The sequence below is a fragment of the Hypanus sabinus genome, chromosome 18 (genome assembly GCF_030144855.1).
Source record: "Hypanus sabinus isolate sHypSab1 chromosome 18, sHypSab1.hap1, whole genome shotgun sequence".
In the NCBI taxonomy this organism is placed as follows: domain Eukaryota; kingdom Metazoa; phylum Chordata; class Chondrichthyes; order Myliobatiformes; family Dasyatidae; genus Hypanus; species Hypanus sabinus.
In genome coordinates, this window is record NC_082723.1 from 2,039,817 (window position 1) to 2,060,459 (window position 20,643).

The 20,643-nt window shown below is 40.4% G+C and overlaps 1 long non-coding RNA gene across 1 annotated transcript; it reads right to left on the reverse strand.

The window, feature by feature from the left end:
* Nucleotides 1-18,383: 18,383 nt before the first annotated feature.
* Nucleotides 18,384-20,238, reverse strand: LOC132407282 (uncharacterized). Its single transcript, XR_009516430.1, has 3 exons — nucleotides 20,146-20,238; nucleotides 18,835-18,997; nucleotides 18,384-18,519 (listed from the first exon to the last, which is right to left on the reverse strand). It is a non-coding gene; the product is annotated as an uncharacterized LOC132407282 (long non-coding RNA).
* Between the last annotated feature and the right edge of the window lie 405 nt (nucleotides 20,239-20,643).

Below are 20,643 nucleotides of genomic sequence, written 5' to 3' on the forward strand. Positions count from 1 at the left end.
AAAGCCATCCCTTAGTCATTCTACAAATTCACTCTCCTGAGATTGAGTACTGACCTGCTTTTCCGAATCCACAATGCTCATGGCATTGTCGTTCGGACACGATAGATTGGATATCTTCGATAGTACCCTCCAAAATACCATCGACTTTCAGCCATGGACCTATGTGTCCCACAACGTCATAAAGCTCCCATCGGTGCCGATCGTGCTTGAACCGGATCTTCACCTTCACATCTGTCTGCGGATATTGTGATTCACACAGAGCCTCGAGGTGGGGAGGATTTTGAATGTTTTTCTGGGACTCAGTCGTTAAATATTCTATTTTTAATGTCCGCAAGATAGCCTCGAAACAATCCCGTAACCTCTCCAGTACCATCAAATACCTGCTCTCTATTGTACTTAACGCTGGAGTTCAGATTCTGTAAGAATGCAGCACGGAGGCATATGGCCAGGTGATCATATTCCCGAAATGTGGTCTAGGGTTCGGATGGTGGGCGCTCCTGATCTTAGTATGTTGGATCCTCTGCTGCTGCAGGTGATTCGTCCACCATTACAGGACGGAAAAGTCCTCAATCACGCCTCATGGAAATCGACTAAGTGTTGAAAGTCTCCATTGTAGGGTGTTTCGTTTGTAAATTGTCGCAGTCAATACCTCGGGGGGTTTGCTTAACATCTGCTTTAGTCAATATGTAAATTGAGGTCAGAGTCACGGAGGGGAACTCCCTCGGTAAGTAGAACGGACGGCAGTTATTCATTAGATGTGCCAGGCATGGAGATCAAGAGAATGACAAACTGCTCTGTCCGAACACAACGAAGGACTTCTTACCCGAACCAGAGTTTGTGTACTCTACTGTTCTCCAATTAGTGTTTCCATGCCAACAAGATACTGGGTAGAGGCAGCTTTCCTTCCCTCCGTGCCAGTGTGGGTTGGAGTCGTTTCCTCCTTCCTCTCTACTGGCATTTCTAAGAGATTGATCCACTCAGATCATCAGCAGATTGTGGAAATCTGATCAGAGATCCTGGAGTGAGGAGTACAATGGCTTTGCCATTACACGTCCGTGTGTGTAAACATTGTCGATTCTATTCCTATTGTGTGTCTGGTGTCGGGCTGTTCAAAGTTTGGATACAACATTTAGTATAAGAAACGAACATCTTAAAGGAGAAATGAATTTTGCAGCAACCCCCTTGAAGTGTGGAAAAATATTGCAATAAATGTAATATCTCCGAAGGACCAAAACCATTGCATTGTGACATAATATGCAAACATAGACCGGGGTATTTATTCACTGATCTGTAGCTGATCTGTTGTTGACAACGTAGTGACACTAATTAGCTCAGCGTACTACCACTTTGCTGCATATAAATTCATTTAATGACTCAACAGTACACAGTTTCTTGGCCGATTGACTGATCTCTACTTGACGTTGAAAATGAGATATCCCGCTATTTACTACATAATGAGCGTTTACTATCCCGTACTTGCAGCAGTTAGTATTCTTGGTGAGTTACTAGATTAGTGTCCTTTCTGCGCCCGCTCAACTGTTCAACTGTCGCTGTTATGCCTAACACGTGTTCTGACTGGCCTGGTTGGTGTTTACAGATCGCTCGAGATTCAGCCATATCTTAAGTTTTGCAAACTGGAGACTATCCACCGTACCGCTGTGCAGATGTGGGGCTCTGGCGGACTGAGTTTCAACTCTTTGATTCCAAGCTGACGTAGCGCAGCATAGGACCTGCGGAAATTGAAACATTCATTAATTTACCGAGTAATATGGAGCAAATAATGAGCACTTTCCACACACAGATGACATTTTCTTCTTTTACTTACAGTAAATATAATGGCGATTATGAACCTTTCTCGAGGAAAGTGTGGACTCTCGAAATGTATCACAGGTTACTTGGTGGGAATGGCAACAGCGGATCTCCTGGCAGTTATCGTTACAGCTATCATGGAACAGTCTAATATAATTTATAGCTGCGCTGATTTCCTGTTCTTTACACCGATCTGCGCTCTGATACTTCTGCTCAGTATTGCCGCCATGGATTGTTCTGTTTGGCTGACAGTCGGTTTCACATTCGATCGTTTTGTTGCAATACGTTGTTAAAAGCTACGTGGAAGATACTGCACGGAGAGAACCGCAACTGCTGTTATAGCGACTGTTGTTGTGGTTAGCCGTGCAAGGTGCATCCCGTTTTACTTTATAGTGGAGCCAGAGGTCATAATAAACAACGTTACATGGGACTGCATCTTCACGTCAGAATATTTAACGTCACCGGTCTGGAAAGGCTACGAACAATTTGACTGTATCTTCACATTATTATTAGCAATCTGTTTAATTCTATTGTTTAAGGTTTTAACAGTCAAACACATTGCTTTGGCAAACAGGGGCCGTTGAGGACTCCGGAACAGTGCGAATGAGAATGATCCAGAATTGAAGAACCAAAGAAAGTCCATGATTCTCTTGTTTGCTTTATCAGGCAATTTCATATATCTGGTTTCCCTACGTCATGCACTCCATGGACTGGCAAGTGAAGAATTATTCGTAGAAAGAAAAATATTTGAATACCCCAGTATATATCTTGCAGCAAGTTGGATTCCTGATGCAGTTCCTTAGAACCTGAACCAACACGTGTATCGACACACGTACACAGAGAAAATTTCGAGAGGAACTCAGAAATGAATTGAAATATCTGTTGACACTAAATGGACGGTGCTGGAGGTAAAGTGCTCCTTATGTTTGGACTTTTGTTGAAGTGTATTAGCCTTGATTATTTTATATTACCTATTCATTTTGTCAGGTGTTTAATACTCATAAGCCTTATATTGTTTTAATAGGAAAGTCTAACAGAACTAAATGCTGGTGGACATACACTTTTGGTTGAGCAGCAGTACTGCAGAGCTCCATTGAAAGTCATTTATTAAGGAATGTTGTATGAGTATGAACATATTAAACTCATGGAAAGCACATGCCAGAGTAAGGAACATCGAAAGCTTATGATTTCAATTGAACATTTGAAATATATATTTCTGCTTAACTGTGCAGAGGTTGGGGGGGGGGGGGTTCGGGAGGCTGAAACAGAAGGGTATTATAAAATATAACGCTGTACAAATACTTTATATATCCAACCCGTAACTAGACATGGCTTGTTTTAAGTATTCCTTTATAAATAGTGAGGGATATCCAAGTGTAATACTTAGTGCTACTGGCTTGTCTTTGTCGAGGGGGAAACCCATCCACCCGCCAATACGCGTCTCCCGTTTGCGTAGATACTGTGTAAAGCACACATCTACAAACCTGCACATACAGTATCAGACAGCACATAATGTATGTTTTACAGATTATACTTTATAAATCTTACTGGAGCTAGGTAATTAACAGTGATACAATATACAAGGAAAGAAGAGGGAGCCAAAAAATCGTTGGAGCTCAATTATCGAAGCCTTCATTCCACCGTTCGATCTCCGACCTCCACGGCCTGCCGCCTGGGACCAACCTCAGTGGTTGACCAGAGCTCGTCCAGCACATCCTACCTCTTCGGTTCTCCTCCCGAAAAACCCGCACACTCACTCCAGGTTCCCACACATACAGAGGGAAAAACTTTGCTTCCACTGGCTAGTTCCTCTGTTATCAATAATTCTTTTCTTTCTTTTTCAATCTTTTTATTAAGTTTCATATATATATATAAAGAAAAACATAACATAATAATGAATAGGTTATGAATACAATAGACTTGAAATTACATTGATAATAAGATAATAATATCCTATTAAAACATCAACAGAAAAAAGTACATTAATCAATCAAGTCTGTATAACTACATATGAAAAAAAAAACAAAAAATAATCATCAAAAAAGAAAAAAAGAATTAAAAATAAGTAAAAGAAAATGTATATTGATAAAAAAAGCACTAAACTAAACTAACATGGGCAATAGTAACAGTTTATAAGTATGTGATAGTGTCAAAAAAACTCCGGAACTCCATACCTGAACAAGAATAAGCAGAAGGAAGGTCTGGAAAAGGTCAGATTAACTCATATGAAAATGTCGAATAAACGGTCCCCAAGTTTCTTCAAATTTGACTGATGAGTCAAACATAGTGCTTCTGATTTTTTCTAAACTTAGATATGAAATAGTTTGGGAAAGCCACTGAGACGTGGTAGGAGGATTCACTTCTTTCCAGTTTTGTAATATAGACCTTCTGGCCATTAATGTTGCAAAAGCAATCACTCGTCTGATTGAAGGAGAAAACTGAATACCATCCTCATTTGGTATAACAAAAATTGCAGTAATGAAATGAATTTGTAAATCAATATTCCAAATAGAAGAAATGGTAACAAATATGTCCTTCCAATAGTTATGTAAAGTGGGACATGACCAAAACATGTGGGTCAATGAAGCCACTTCTAGATGACACCTGTCACATTGAGGGTTAATATAAGAGTAAAATCGAGCAAGCTTATCTTTAGACATATAAGCTCTATGTACAATTTTAAATTGTATTAAAGCATGTTTAGCACATATAGAAGAGGAATTAACCATTTGTAAATTTTTTCCCATTTATCAGTTGAAATATTATATCGAAGTTCTTTTTCCCATTCTTGTTTAATTCTATCTGATATTTCTGGTTGTATCTTCATAATCATATTATAAATACAAGCTACTAATCCCTTCTGACAAGGGTTTAAGGTAAAAATCAAATCTGTGAAATCAACTGAAGTTGAACTGGGAAAAGATGGTAGAACTTCATGTAAGAAATTTCTGATTTGTAGATATGTGAAAAAATTAGATTTAGGTAGTTTAAATTTGTTGGAAAGTTGGTCAAAGGACATCAAAGTATCTTAAAAAAAAAATGATCACGAAAACATTTTATACCTTTCCTTTTCCATATGCTAAATGCTTGATCTGTCCAGGAAGGTTTGAAAAAAAATAAGTAAGATAGGGCTATCAAGAACAACGTTTTTCAGAGTAAAAAAATTACGAAATTGAAACCAAATTCGTAATGTATGTTTGATAACAGGATTAGATATCTGTTTATTGAATTTAACTAAATCAGCAGGAAGAAAAGAACCAAGAACAGAGAATAGAGAATATCCCTTTACCTCGTTACATTCCAAATTTGCCCACTGCGGACGCAGTGGCGAATCCAAATCTAATTTCCAATACATTAAGCTACGAATATTATTTGCCCAATAATAAAATCTAAAGTTAGGTAAAGCTAAACCACCATCTTTTTTAGATTTTTGTAATTGTTTTTTACTTAACCTGGGGTTTTTATTTTGCCACACAAATGAGGAAATTTTTGAATCAATGTTGTCGAAAAAAGATTTGGGAATAAAAATTGGTAAGGCTTGAAATAAGTGTAAGAATTTCGGTAAAATCATCATTGTAATAGCATTAATACGACCAATTAATGATAAGAGTAAGGGAGACCATCTTGTAGTAAGTTGTTGAATTTGATGAAGCATAGGTATAAAATTCAGTCTAAATAAATCTTTATATTTCTTGGTAATTTTTATACCTAAATAGGTAAAGTCATCAGTAACAACTTTAAATGGTATCCTGTCATTCAATAAAGTTTGTGCGTTTAATGGAAATAATTCACTCTTATCCAAGTTTAGTTTATAACCAGAAAAGCTGCCAAATTTAGCCAACAAGAATAAAATAGCGGGAATAGACCTGTCAGGATCAGAAATATATAACAGCAAATCATCAGCATAAAGTGATAATTTGTATAACTTTTCATTACGGGTAATACCAAAAAATATTAGGAGATTCACGAATAGCAATGGCTAAAGGTTCTAATGCGATATTAAATAATAAAGTACTTGAGGGACAACCTTGTCTCGTACCACGAGATAATTGAAAAAAAAGAGGATCTATAATTATTTTTAAGAACAGAAGCAACAGGTTTATAATATATTAATTTAATCCATGATATGAAGTTGGGTCTAAAATTAAAATTTCTCAATGTCCATTCAACTCTATCAAAAGCTTTTTCAGCATCTAACGAGATAACACATTCTGGGATTGTGGGTGATGAAGTATAAATTATATTAATCAATTTTCTAACATTAAAAAAGGAATACCGATTCCTAATGAAACCAGTTTGATCTACTGAAATAATCTGTGATAGTACCTTTTCTAATCTAATGGCTAAAATTTTTGTAAGAATCTTAGAATCTACATTTAATAATGATATAGGCCGATAAGATGCACATAAAGTAGGATTTTTATCTTTTTTTAAGAATTGGAGAGATAGTAGCTTCATAAAAAGATTGAGGTAATCTCTTCCTAGCAAACGCATCATTAAAGATTTCACATAACCAAGGGGAAAGCAAAGAAGAAAAAGTTTTAAAAAATTCTACAATATAACCATCAGGGCCAGGAGCTTTCCCAGAATTCATTGATGAGATAGCCTCTCCTGTTTCGGGCATAGAGATAGGAGCATCTAACAAGCTACGATCTTCATCTATCAGTTTAGGAATATTCAAATTGTTAAAAAAATTATCCATCATGGACCATCAAATTCTGATTGATATAAAGATTTATAAAAATCTTGAAAAGTATTATTGATTTCTTTATGATCAATAGTTAAATTACCGTCTTGTTTACGAATTTTAATAATTTGTCGCTTCGTCGAAATAGCTTTTAATTGATTAGCTAACAGTTTACCAGTTCGGTCACTGTGAATATAGAATTGAGCCCTGGTCCTAATTAATTGATTTTCAATTGAAGAAGATAATAGTAAACTATGTTCCATTTGAAGCTCAACTCTCTTCTTATAAAGTTCTTTGGTAGGAGTCACGGAATAAATCTTATCAATTTCCTTAATTTTATCCACTAATAAAGCAATATCTAAATATCTTTGTTTTCTTTTACCAACGGAATATGAGATAATTTGTCCACGGATAAAAGCCTTAAAAGAATCCCAAAGTATTCTTCTGTCGATTTCTTCAGTATAGTTTGTTGAGAAAAACAAGTCAATTTGCTGTTTTATGTAGGTGATAAATTCTGGGTCTTGAAGCAAAGTAGCGTTAAGTCTCCAAGATCTAATATTATTGGAAAAGTCTGAAATCCTAATAGATAACTTCAAAGGTGCATGATCCGAAATAGTAATCGAATCATATTTACAATCAATAACATCCGTTAATAACCGATGATCAATAAGAAAATAGTCAATTCTAGAATAGCTATGATATACATGTGAAAAAAAAATGAAAATTCTTTATCTTTAGGGTTCAAAAACCGCCATATTTCAGTGATTTCCGAATCAACCATAAAAGAATTAATAAGTAAGGCTGATCTATTCGGAAGAGTACGGATAGGTTTAGATCTATCCATCGAAGGATTCAAACAACAATTAAAATCTCCACCCATTATCAACATATATTCATTTAGATTAGGAAGGGAAGTAAATAAACATTTAAAAAATTCACGGCAGTCAATGTTTGGAGCATAAATATTAACTAGAACAACTTTTCGACTATAAAGTGAACCAGTTATCAACAAAAATCTGCCCTGTGGATCAGAAAAAATTTCATGATGTGTAAACGAAATTGAGGGGTCTATAAAAATAGACACACCCCTAATTTTGGCGGTACAATTCGAGTGAAATTGTTGATCCTTCCAGAACCTAAATAAACGCTGATTATCCTCCCTCCTAATATGGGTCTCCTGTGCAAAAATAATATTAGCGTTCAATCTATGGAATACTTTAAATATTCTTTTACGCTTAATCGGATGATTTAAACCATTAGTATTCCAAGAAATAAAGTTAATAGATTTATCCATCATGCCAATATTTGTTGTGTATATCGTAAAAGGTTACAAAGACACATAACCCATAATTCAGGAAGAAGGAAAATTGATTCAGGAGCAACCGGAGAACATGACACCTCAACAACATTAATAATTTAAAGTCGGCCCATAGACTAAAAGCAAAAAAATAAAAATCACAAGCGTGAATAAAGATCCCTCCCCCCCTCCCCCCACCCTTTGAAAGAAAGCCAAGCGGCAGGCGCATAATCTAATACTAACATTACCCCCATTTCAAGATGGCAGCTCCATAAAAAGATTTTAAAAAACTATGTAACACCCAGATTTAAATATAGGGTTGCAAAAAAAAAAAAATATATATATATATATCAGTCAGAATGAAAAAACTAATACAATAAAACAAACAATCATTAATAAAAAAGTATAAACATTAAAATTTAAAAGTGTAATATACCTTTAAAAAAAATTCCATATTCAAATACAAGAAAGATGACGTTTCATAAGCAAAGGCTTATGGGAAGAAGAAACGACATTTTGAAAAGCCATATTACAAAATACAAATGTAAGTTCAGCAACCTAATAAAAGAAATTTAATTTAAAAAAAGTTATCAAAGACACTACAATATATAAAAAAAACAGATCAAAAAATCCAAAACATTCGTCCCATTACTAAGTACAGGCAAACAAATAAATGCTTATAGAAAACAAAGTCTTACGGGACAAAGAAACGACATCTTGAAAAAAAAGTAAATCATTATTACAAAATATAAACGTTTATATCCAAAACAGAAAAAAGAATAAAAAAAGGATATTATAAAAATTAAAAAGAGCATCTATAAACAACGGTGATAGTAAAAAAAAAAACAGACCCGTAGATCAGGATAAGAAGTTGTACCCCAGCTTCATAGGTTAAAACTTAAAATGAAATGGCATCCGCTCTCCGAAAAATCTTCAACGTAACACATAGTTCAGGTTGCACTAGAAGATCGATATTCTTCAACAAATTTCTTCGCTTCTTCCGGAGTGTTAAAAAATTGCTGACTGTTGTCGTTCAGCGTAATTCTAAGCTTCGCTGGATACATTAAAGGTTGTTTAAGTTTAGGGGGTGGAGTTTCAAGATGGCGACGTAAACATCTGCCTTTTAGGCGCTCTTTATTTTTTCAACTATAATCACCCTTTAATCAAATCTTTTCGAATTTAATCATATGAGTTGATACTTTCGATTAACTTTTTTTTTCCTAAAACTATATTTGATCTAATTCTGTCAAACTTAAAATGGCTACAAGTAAGAAATCGTCTAAGGAGCCTTTATCTATCGACGCAATTTCTAATCTTCTGGACGTTAAACTGGATGCTAAACTTGGAAGTTTGGAAAACAAGCTGGAAAGTAAAATCGAAAGTAAAGCAACTAGTTTGGAAAGTAAACTGGCAAGTTTGGAAAACAAGCTCACCACGAAAATGTCTGAACTTGAAGGAGTGGTTAAATCGCTTGATAATAAGCTTCAATCGCAGGCATCGGATATTCAGCGGCATGAAGATAAGTTTACAACTCTTGAAAAATTAATTTGTGGAAAAAGTACGTACAATTAAAGCGCTGGACAAAAAGATACAATCGACTGTTAAAACAGTAGCTCAGTATAAGTTTAAAATTACTGATCTCGAAAACCGATCTCGCAGACAGAATCATCGGGTTTCCCGAAAAAGTTGAGTCCGGTGATTTAACAGAATTTTTCTCTAAATTACTGTGGGAAATTTTCGGTGGTGAAGGTTTGCAAGCTAAACCTGTTATCGACCGCGCTCACAGAGTTGCGATGTTTTCGGCTATGAGTGTTAAACCACGAGCGGTGATTGTTCGCCTTCATTATCCTCGGGAGAAAGAGCTTTTAATTCGATTAGCTCGTAAAAAAGGTATGATTTCTCACAATAAGAACACATTTCGAATTGTTGAAGATTATTCGTTCGAAGTAATGAGAGCGAGAATCGCTTTTAAACCAGTGATGGCAGAGATTCACTCGATTGTTATCAATAATTATAACCCAAACATTTCAACTAAACAGAACATTACCTCATCGGTTACCTACAAAGAAGTCATTTCATTATAGTGCCACAGAGAAGCCATTTTATATATGCAGTTAACATTAATAATCTGAGAACTATGCAGGTGCAACATGCTGCAATGTTTCACTGCTGAGGTAATGGTTTCTCTGTAGCAGCAATGTTTAGGTTAAGAGTAGAGATAACAGAGAGTAGGCGTGCAGGGCTATCCAATGACAGAAATGTTCTTTCTTGTGAGTCTGGAAGAGAGAATTTTGTGCTCTTTTGATGCGGAGAGATGAGAAAATGTGAATGGAGAGAGTGGGCCCTCTTTCCTTTTTTTTTATTTACTTCACCTAACCATATAGTTAAAGTAAGAATTATAAACGTCAGACGTTTAATCACATATTGTGTACTGTTTAGTTATTTCGGGGTATTTGTTTGTAACATGGGACACATCACACAGCATCAACCTGAATAAGTTAAGTTTGACCGGGCTGGGGGGCTATCACCCCAATATTAAGCTGCCAGCTGAGGCAAGAGTTACATAAGGTTAGATGACTAAGTGAATCGCTTCCCACATTCTCAGCGGGTGTACGGACTCTCCCCCGTGTGAACTCAATGATGCACATTTGGTTGATTTGGCTGAGAGAATCTCTTCCCAATGTCTGAGCAGGAGATCAGCCTCTACCCATTGTGAACTTGCTGGTGTAACTTCAGTTGAGATGAATGAGTGAATTCCTTCCCACAGACTGAGTAGGTGAACGATCATTTCCCTGTGTGGGCTGACTGGTGTTTCTGTAGGCGATGCGACTGTGTGAAACCTTTCCCACAGACTGAGCAGGTGAATGGCCACTCTTCGGTGTGAATTGACTGGTGTCTTAATAGGTGAGATTACTGTGTGAATCCATTCCCACATTGAGCAGGTGAATGGCCTCTCCATAATGTGAACTCGCTGTTGTACCTTCAGTTGGGATGGCAAAATGAATCCCTTCCCACAGTCTGAGCAGGTGAATGGCCTCTCCCCAGTGTGAACTCGCCGATGTATCTTCAGTAGAGATGACTGAGTGAATCCCTTCCCACAATCTGAGCAGGTGAATGGCCCTTTCCCTGTGTGGGCTGACTGGTGCCTCAGTAGGTGAGATGACCGATTGAATCCCTTCCCACAGTCTGAGCAGGTGAACCGCCACTTCCCATTGTGAACTGACTGGTGTCTCTGTAGGGAGGATGATTCAGTGAATCCCCTCCCACCCTCTGAGCAGGTGAATGCCCAAGTCTCGGTGTGTACTGACTGGTGTCTCAGTACGTGGGATGCGCAAGTGAATCCCTTCCCACAAACTGAGCAGGCGAACGGCCTCTCCCCAGTGTGAACTCGCTGATGTACCTTCAGTTGAGATGACTGAGCGAATCCCTTCCCACACACTGAGCACAATGGTCTCTCCCGAGAGTGAACTCGCTGTTGTGCTGGTAGGCTAGCTAACGTTGTGAATCCCTTCCCAGAGTCTGAGCAGGTGAATGGCCTCTCCCCAGTGTGAACTCTCTGATGTACTTTCAGTTTAGATGACTGAGCGAATCCCTTCCTACAGACTGAGCAGGTGAATGGCCACTCTCCAGTGTGAACTGACTGGTGTCTCAGTAGGTGAGATGACTGTGTGAATCCTTTCCCACAGACTGAGCAGGTGAATGGCCACACTCCAGTGTGAACTGACTTACGCCCCAGTAGGAAATATGACGATGTGAATCCCTTCCCACAGTCCGAGCAGGTGAACGGCCGCTCCCCGGTGTGAACTCGCTGGTGAGCCATTAGGTCAGATGATCGAGTGAATCCGTCCCCACAAATTCAGCAGATGACCAGCCGCTGCCCAGTGTGAAATGACTGGTGTGTCCAGAGATGGGACGACCGACTGAATCCCTTCTCACACACAGAACAGTTGAATGACCTTGTCCCAGTGTGAACTTGCTGATTTATCTTCATGAGATGGCCTTGAATCCCCAGTTTGAAAAGGTGAACAGCCTTTCCCCTGTGTAAACTGACAGGTGTGTCCGTCAGTCAGATGATCGAGTGAATCCCTCCCCACAGTCTGAGCAGGAAGGATGATTTATTGAGCCCCTTGCTCCACTTCTTAAATATCTTGACAGAGACAGCAAAACTAGCATCCTGTGTTCAAGATGCCCGTAGACAAATTCCTTGTCATTTTTAACCTGTAAAAAGATTTACAAAATCCATCAATGGGTGAAGAACATTTCAGATGAGATCACTTGAGTTGCCAAGGTGTGATCTGGCATCACACTGTTACAGTGAGGTTCAACACAAGTTGGAGAGAGAAATCATCTTCTAACTGGGCATAGTGCTGGTATCTGGAATGACCATCAAACTCTGATACTCTTCCTGTTTCTAAGAGAATGGGGCATTTCGGCCATCACCAATCTGTAACCTGGCTCAGTTTGACTCTCTCCACTACTATTATTTCCGGTCCCCGCTGAGCTGCATGGGTTCCTGGCCCCACAGTAACTGAAACACTCTCACGCAAATAGCCTTTGTTGACATGCAGCTGAGATTTTCTTTTACCTACTGTCAACTTAAAGTGTCACAGTTTTAAAACCATGTAAACATTTCCTGTCCTGATGAATGATTGGTCAGCACAGCAGTTAAATGAATATTAGTATTATTTCATGTTCTGATCAGAGTCATAGGAAAGTACAACACAGAAAATAGCCCTTGGCCCAGCTAGCTTGTGTGGAACTATGTAAACTGTCTACTCACGTACCCCTACCATCCAGGTACCTACAAAAACTTATTAAATGTTGACATTTAGCTCGCATGCAACAGCTGGGAGTCTGCTCATTCCACGCCTGGATGACCATCCGTCTGAAGAAGTTTCCCTCAGTGTTTGACCTTTCACCCTTAATCCATGGCCTGTGGTTGTAGTACCACCCATCAGTGCAAAAAGCTAGCTTGCCTCTACCTCAACTACAAACGTTTGTATAACCCTCATAATTTTGGTACACCAGAGCTGAAATGGTTGCCACAAGAGGACACAGGTCTAAGGTGCTGGGGAGTGGGTACAGAGGAGATGCCACGGGTAAGTTTTTTACTCAGAGTGGTGAGTGCATGGAATGGACTGCTGGCAATGGAGGTGGAGGCAGATATGATGGGGTCTTTTAAGAGAATTTTGGATAGATACATGGAGCTTAGAAAAATAAAGGGTTGTAGGTAAACCTAGAAATTACTAAGGTAGGGACATGGCCAGCACAAATTTGTTGGCCAATGGGCCTGTATTGTGCAAGAGGTTTTCTATGCTTCTATGTCTCTACCTCCATCAAATCTCCCCTCATTCTTCTACATTCCAAGGTAAAAAAGCCCAGACCTGTTCAATCTCTCCTTCTAACCCAAGCCCTCCAGACCTCACAGCATCCCAGTGAATATTCGCTGAACTCTTTCAACCTCTTTTACATCTTCCTGCATAATGCAAAACTGCACACAATACTCCAAATTAGGACTCACCAATGTCTTGTAGCAAGTCAACATAACGTCCATCTCCTGTACTCAGTATTTTGGTTTACGAAGGCCAATGTTCCAAAATCTTTCTTTCCGTCCCTATCGAACTGTGACACCACTTTCAGAGAAATATAGACCTGTAATCTCAGATCCCTTTCTTCAACAACTCTCCTCAGTGCCCCACCAGTCACTGTCTAAGACCTACCCTAATAGTGCAACACCTCACACTCGTCTCCATTAAATTCCATTTTCCATATCTCAAACTATTTTTCCAGCGGATCCAGATCGCATTGCAAGCCACGACAGTCTTCCTCACTGTCCACTATACCCCCAGTCTGGGTTTCATCCACAAATCTGGTCATCCAGTTAATCACAGTATCATCCAGATTGCTGATATAGATGACAATCAACAACAGATCTAGCACTGATCCCTGAGGGACATCACTAGTTACAGGCTTCCAGTCAGAGAGGCAACTATCTGCTACCACACTCTGGTGATGAAGTTTTAAGGATATTAGGGGACGTAAGAAATGGATTCTAGTTATGGGACCCGGAGCAATAGAGCAGTGAAAGAAGTGCATGGAGTAAAGCTAGATCTAGCATATAGAGAGGCTTTGAGGGAAGAGAAGCAGAATAAAGGGTGTAAAGGTAGTAAGGTAGAAGGGCTATAGTGTGTGTACTTCAATGCAAGATGCATCAGGTGCAAAGGTGATGAACTGAGAGCTTCGATATATACATGGAATTATGATGTAGTGGCCATTACAGAGACTTGGCTGGCACGAGGGCAGGAATGGATTATGAATATTTCTGGATTTCAGTGTTTTAAAAGGGATAGAGAGAGGGGAAGAGGATGAGGGGAGCATTACTGGTCAGGGATACTATTACAGCTGCAGAAAGTGTGGGTAATGTCGCAGGATCCTCTTTTGAGTCAGTATGGGTGGAAGTCAGGAACAGGAAGGGAGCAGTTACTCTATTGGGGGTATTCGATAGGCCCCCTGGTAGCAGCAGAGATACCGAGGAGCAGATTGGGAGGCAGATTTTGGAAAGGTGCAAAAATAACAGGATTGTTATCATGGGTGACTTTAACTTCCCTAATATTGATTGGCACCTGATTAGTTCCAAGGTTTTAGATGGGGCAGAGTTTGTTAAATGTGTCCAGAATGTTGACAGGCCGACTGGGAGGGGAATGCCATACTAGATCTAGTACTAGGTAACAAACCGGGTTAGGTCATAAATCTGTCAGTGGGTGAGCACCTGGGGGATAGTAATCACCGCTCTCTGGCCTTTAGCATTATCATGGAAAAGGATAGACTCAGAAAGGACAGGAAAATTTTTATTTGTGGAAGGACAAATTATGAGGCTATAAGGCTAGAACTGCGGCTGTGAATTGGGATGATGTTTTTGCAGGGAAATGTACTACGGATATGTGATCGATGTTTCAGGATCACTTGCAGAATGTTAGGGATAAATTTGTCCTGGCGAGGACGATAAAGAATGGTAGGGTGAAGGAACCATGGGTGACAAGTGAGGTAGAAAATCGAGTCAGGTGGAAGAAGGCAGCAGACATGAGGTTTAGGAAGCAAGGATCAGATGGGTCTATTGAGGAACATAGGGTAGCAAGAAAGGAGCTTTAGAAGGGGCTGAGAAGACAAAGAAGGGGGCATGAGAAGGCCTTGGTGAGTAGGGTAAGGGAAAACCCCAAGGCGTTCTCCAGTTATAAGTAGAACAAAAGGATGTCAGGAGTGAAGGTAGGTCCGATTAGAGATAAAGGTGGGAAGATGTGCCAGGAGGCTGTGGAAGTGTGCAAAGTCCTCAATGAAAACTTCTCTTCGGTATTCAACAATGAGAGGGAACTTGATGATGGTGAGGACAATATGAGTGAGGTCGATGTTCCGGAGCATGTTGATATTAAGGGAGAGGAGGTGTTGCAGTTGTCAAAATACATTAGGACGGAAAAGTCCCTGGGGCCTGATGGAATATTCCCCAGGCTGCTCCACGAGGCGAGGGAAGAGATTGCTGAGCCTCTCGCTAGGATCTTTATATCTTTGTTGTCGACGGAAACGGTACCGGAGGATTGGAGAGAGGCGAATGTTGTCCCCTTGTTCAAAAAAGTTAGTAGGGATACTCCAGGTAATTATAGACCAGTGAGCCTTATGTCTGTGGTGGGAAAGCTGTTGGAAAAGATTCTTAGAGATAGGATCGATGGGTATTTAGAGAATCATGGTCTTTTCGGGGACAGAGGGCATGGCTTTGTGAAGGGAAGATCGTGTCTAACAAGACTGATAGAGTTCTTTCAGGAGGTGACCAGGCATATAGATGAGGGTATTGCAATGGATGTGATCCACATGGATTTTGATGAGGCATTTGACAAGGTTCCACAAGGTAGGGTTATTCACAAAGTCAGAAGGCATGGGATCCATGGAACATTGGCCAGGTGGATTTTAAATTGACTTGCCTGCAGAAGGCAGAGGGTCATGGTGGAGGGAGGACATTCAGATTGGAGAGTTGTGAATAGTGGTGTCCCACAAGGATCTGTTCTGGGACCTCTACTTTTCGTGATTTATATTAACAACCTGGAGGTGGGGGTAGAAGGGTAGGTTGTCAAGTTTGCAGATGGCAAGTTGTAGATAGTGTAGAGGATTGTCGAAGATTGCAGAGAGACATTGATAGGATGAAGAAGTGGGCTGAGAAGTGGCAGATCGAGTTCAACCCGGAGAACTGTGAGGTGGTACACTTTTGAAGGACAAACTCCAAGCAGTGTACAAAGTACATGGCAGGATATTTGGCAGTGTAGAGGAGCAGAGGGATCTGGGGGTACATGTCCACAGATCCCTGAAAGTTGCCTCACAGGTTGATAGGATAGTTAAGAAAGCTTATGGAATGTCAGCTTTCATAAGTCGAGGGATAGAGTTGAAGAGACGCATTGTAATGCTGCAGCTCTATAAAACACTGGTTAGGCCACACTTGGAGTACTGTGTCCAATTCTGGTCGCCTCACTATAGGAAGGATGTAGAATCATTGGAAAGGGTACAGAGGAGATTTACCAGGATGCTGCCTGGTTTAGAGAGTATGGATTATGATCAGAGATTGAGTTAGGGCTTTACTCTTTGCAGAGAAGGAAGATGGAAGATGGAGAAGGTAAAGAGAAGGAACTGCTTGTGTTATGGTTATTGGTCCGTTGTAATGTGTTGATCTGAGAGGATGGTATGCAAGACAAGATTTTCACTGAACCCCGGTACATGACAATGACAAACGATTCCCCACTTTAACTGTGTGGAAATATTAGACACACTGAGCTTCTACTCTGGAACTTCTGGAGGGAGATTTCACTGAAGTGTACAAATGTTTGAGAAGCCCGGAAAAACAGAAAATGCATCCTTCTTGCATTAATTGGGTTATATACCTTGAAACGTTGACTGCACTTCGGCAATTTGTAACAGTGGAATGGAGACGATAGCAAAAAATGCCCACCGACAATGAGAGGACGTGACACTGGATCTCACTCCCTTGTCTGAACTGAAGGAAGATTAAACTGCACAACCACGAGAAACAAACCCGCAGACTTAAGGTACCACACACATGATGTCAGACCCCGGTGTAGCAAACCGATTCATGACATCAGGCATGTGGAGGGGGAAAGAAGGGGAGGGGATAGGATTGTTGGTTCCGTGGCTCTCTTCCAGGGAAGGTGGGACCTGTACAGAAGGGACCACAGCAAGAGAGGAAGTTTTTAGGAAACTGAAGATCTGGAGTAAGTCACCTGGACCAGACAGTTCTGAATGAGGAGGCCGGAGAGATTGTGGAGGCATTACTAATGATCCTTCAAGAATCACTGAATTCAGGAATGGCTCTGGAAGACTGGAAAATTGCAAATGTCACTCCACTCTTCAAGAAGGGAGAGAGGCAGAAGAAGGGAACTATAAGCCAGTTAGTTTCACAGTGGTTTGAAAGATCTTGGAATCAATTGTTAAGGATTTGAGTTTGTGGTACTTGGAGGCACAAGACAGAATAGGCCAGAGTCAGCATTGTTTCCTCAAGGGAAAATCTTGCCTGATAAATTAGTTGGAATGCTTTGAGAAATAATAAGCAGGGTGGACAAAGGAGAATTGGTTGATGTGTACTTGGATTTTCAGACCTTTGACAAGATGCCACACATGAGGCTCCTTAACAAGCTATGTGTCTATGTTATTTCAGGAAAAAGGAAGATTGGCAAGAGGAAACGAGTGGGAATACAGACAGCCTTTTCTGGCTGGCTACCGGTTTCTACTGGAGTTCCACAGGGGTCTACATTGGGAATGATCCCTTTCATGTTATATGCCAGTGATCTGGTTGATGGAATTGATGGCAATCTAAACACCCCGAGAGTGCAGGTACTCCTTCCTCTAACAGTGAGTGAAACATTCAGATAGCTGATCGGTGCGAGGGATTATATTTGTTGGTCTTTGAAGTTCGTTCAGATTTGGCAGGATGGAAAGTTAATGCAAAGTTCGGCGATGTCACAGTGAAAGAACCGAACAGCCACATCCTTTACGTTGTCCCTCTGACCTCCAGCCACTGGTGGTGCCATGGGGAATGCCTGCATATTACAGCAAAGTGCCGACCCCAGCTGTTGCCGGCAGTTCTCCTGGTTGGATGGCGATGTGGAAGGAGCTGATCTCGGGTTTGTGTAAATCGAAGGTCAGTTGCAATGGGAAAGGGCCAGGACCGAGCCAGACAGCTGGACAGTTTGGGTCGGGAAAGTAGGATCAGTTAGTTCTGGTTCCCCAAGCTGTGAGAGTGGATGTCGGTGACGAGGATCTGTCTACATGTACGGGTGTGGGGTAAATGGTGGGAAAGTTGTGGGGCTACCGACGGGGTGGAGGGAGGTTGGGAATGTGGGTTATCGGACACAGTGTGACCCGAGAGGATGCGTTCTAGGGCAGATTTAGTTGTAAGCAGGGGAGGATCTGGTCCATTGCATCAGACAGCTTTCAGGAAGCAACAAACCTCTTTTTATATTAATCACTGTCTAATCTTGCTGATACCATTGTGTTTGTCACAGAGCCCAGAGTCTGGGAACAGCTCGATGGTAGGAAGCAGATTGTGATGATGAGAGGCTGTTTATTGGAGTCAAGGCCCGTTCCTCCTGGAACTCCCCAGGGTAACACCCATTGCTACTTGCCATCGACGTCAATAATCTTGTGAAGAATGTACAGGGTACGTATAGTGGGTCTGCAGCAAGTAAATTGAAACAATTACTTCATTTTGCAAGATAGTAAATATAAACAGCCCTCTTTTCCTCTCCACACTCAGAACTGACCAAAAGCTACTTCAGAAGATGCAAGCTCTTCAAATGAGCAAACACTCAGGGAATGTGAGTGACTTTAAAGAGCTGGAACACTGACAGTACATTACAGACCTGGAGTGATTGCAACTTGGTCTGACAGACTAAACTGATACATTCATTCTCATCTCAACTATTCCCTACTTTATTTTGTACAGATATGTAATGTCTGAAGGACCAGTGTTTGAGTAAATGAGACTCACCAGACTTGCTCTTGACTGAATCAATGGAAACCCTGAGTCAGAAGAATTTCTCTCCAGTCGGTTCTCTCAGTCCTCGGGCTCGTTCACTTGCTTCATCTTCATCTTCAGTCATGGTTTGCTTCCAATTGTGGGTTTTTCTTCCAATAAATCTCTCACCGCAGGTCTAACATTAACATGAGATATAATGAAGCATGTTAATACAAAAGAGCAAGATATTTCTGCTAACTGAAAATCTAAACAGTGAAGCCAAATATAACGATCTCAGTGAACAAATCTGTAATTGTCCCTGAAACGTCACAAAACCTGACACGGGATAGGAAGGAGTCATCGTTCAGTAACAGTCAGATAAAAGGCGGAGGAACAGAATTTGGTGATTCAATCCATTGAATCTGCTCCACCACTGTACCGTGGCTGAGATTTATTCCAACACCATATTCCTGCCTTCCTCCTGTAACCCTGAATCTACATAGCAATCATGAGTATATTAATCTCTGTCATAAATATACCCAAATGGCAGCCTCAACCAACCTCTGTGGCCACAAATTCCACAGATCAGCCATCTTTCGGCTGAAGAAATTTTTCTCATCTCAGTTTTAAAGAGAAGCATCTTTATTCTGAGACTGTGCTGTCAGATGAAAGACTCTCTGTCTAATGGAAAAATCCTCTCCATGTCCACTGTATCCAGGCTTCTAAGCATTCGGTAGGTTTACTTAACCATACATCCCTCCACCACCCCCACCGTCCCTCTGAACTCCATTGAGCACAGGTCCAGAACCATCTAATGCTCCTCGTACATAAAGCCCATCATCCCTGAGATTATTCAGGTGAAACTTGTTCGTAACAAATCCACTGAACACATTCCCAAGAATAACAGACAATCTCGAAATTTAAACGATTCCAGAGTGAATACAATAAAAAAATAAACCGGAATCAGTAGAATCGCTCAACAGGTAAGGAACCTCTGTGGGGAGAGCAACAAATTTAACGATTCAAGTTCACAATCTTTTGTCAGACTGGATTCAGAATTTTTCATTTTTAGTGCAGTTCTCCAGGAAGTTGAGTTTGTTTGATTTCCACTGTCTGACAGACAGGTGACAGCAAGGAGGAATTTCCAAACACAGTTCGAACACTGAACCCCCCCCCCCAGGTCTATTTCTACTGGTTCAAACACAGAACAGCCCAGTTACTCACAGCCTCTCCTTCTGAGAGATGGAATACAAACTCATACCCTCCTCAGGTCAGCATTCATTGTTTCCAAAGGAACTCTAGAAACAAACATTTCATCCCAGACCAGAAATACTCAACCAACACCTCATAAATCCGGGCATCTTGATCCCCGAGTCCATTTTACTTGGTTCTAAACGGGTGCAGTGCTGCCGGAGCTCACCGGAGCACCACTCCAGCACCTCTGTAAAAAATAAATCAAAATAAACAAGCGGGAAATTTGACAGCGGCTGCATATTAAATAGAAGGAATTTAACAGAAGCGGGGGTTAGGGTGAGGGATTGGCAGCTGGTGGGGAAAATACCACTAATAACATTAGAATGGGATACTATCATTTTTGGTGAAATCCTAGAGCTTTGAATGTGGTGGTCCATGGATTACTCGCTAATACAAAACTAATTTTTTCTCACTAACAACCCTGCGACTTCTAAGCAAACATTACTTCTCTTGCTTGATAATTATATTTTATGATAATTATTGAATGCAACCATGCAATACTTTATCATATTATTAAATTATTATATGTTTTATTGCACCAGTTATAAACTGAAATGTGGTGATAGGCTATAATTTTCTTAATGTCTG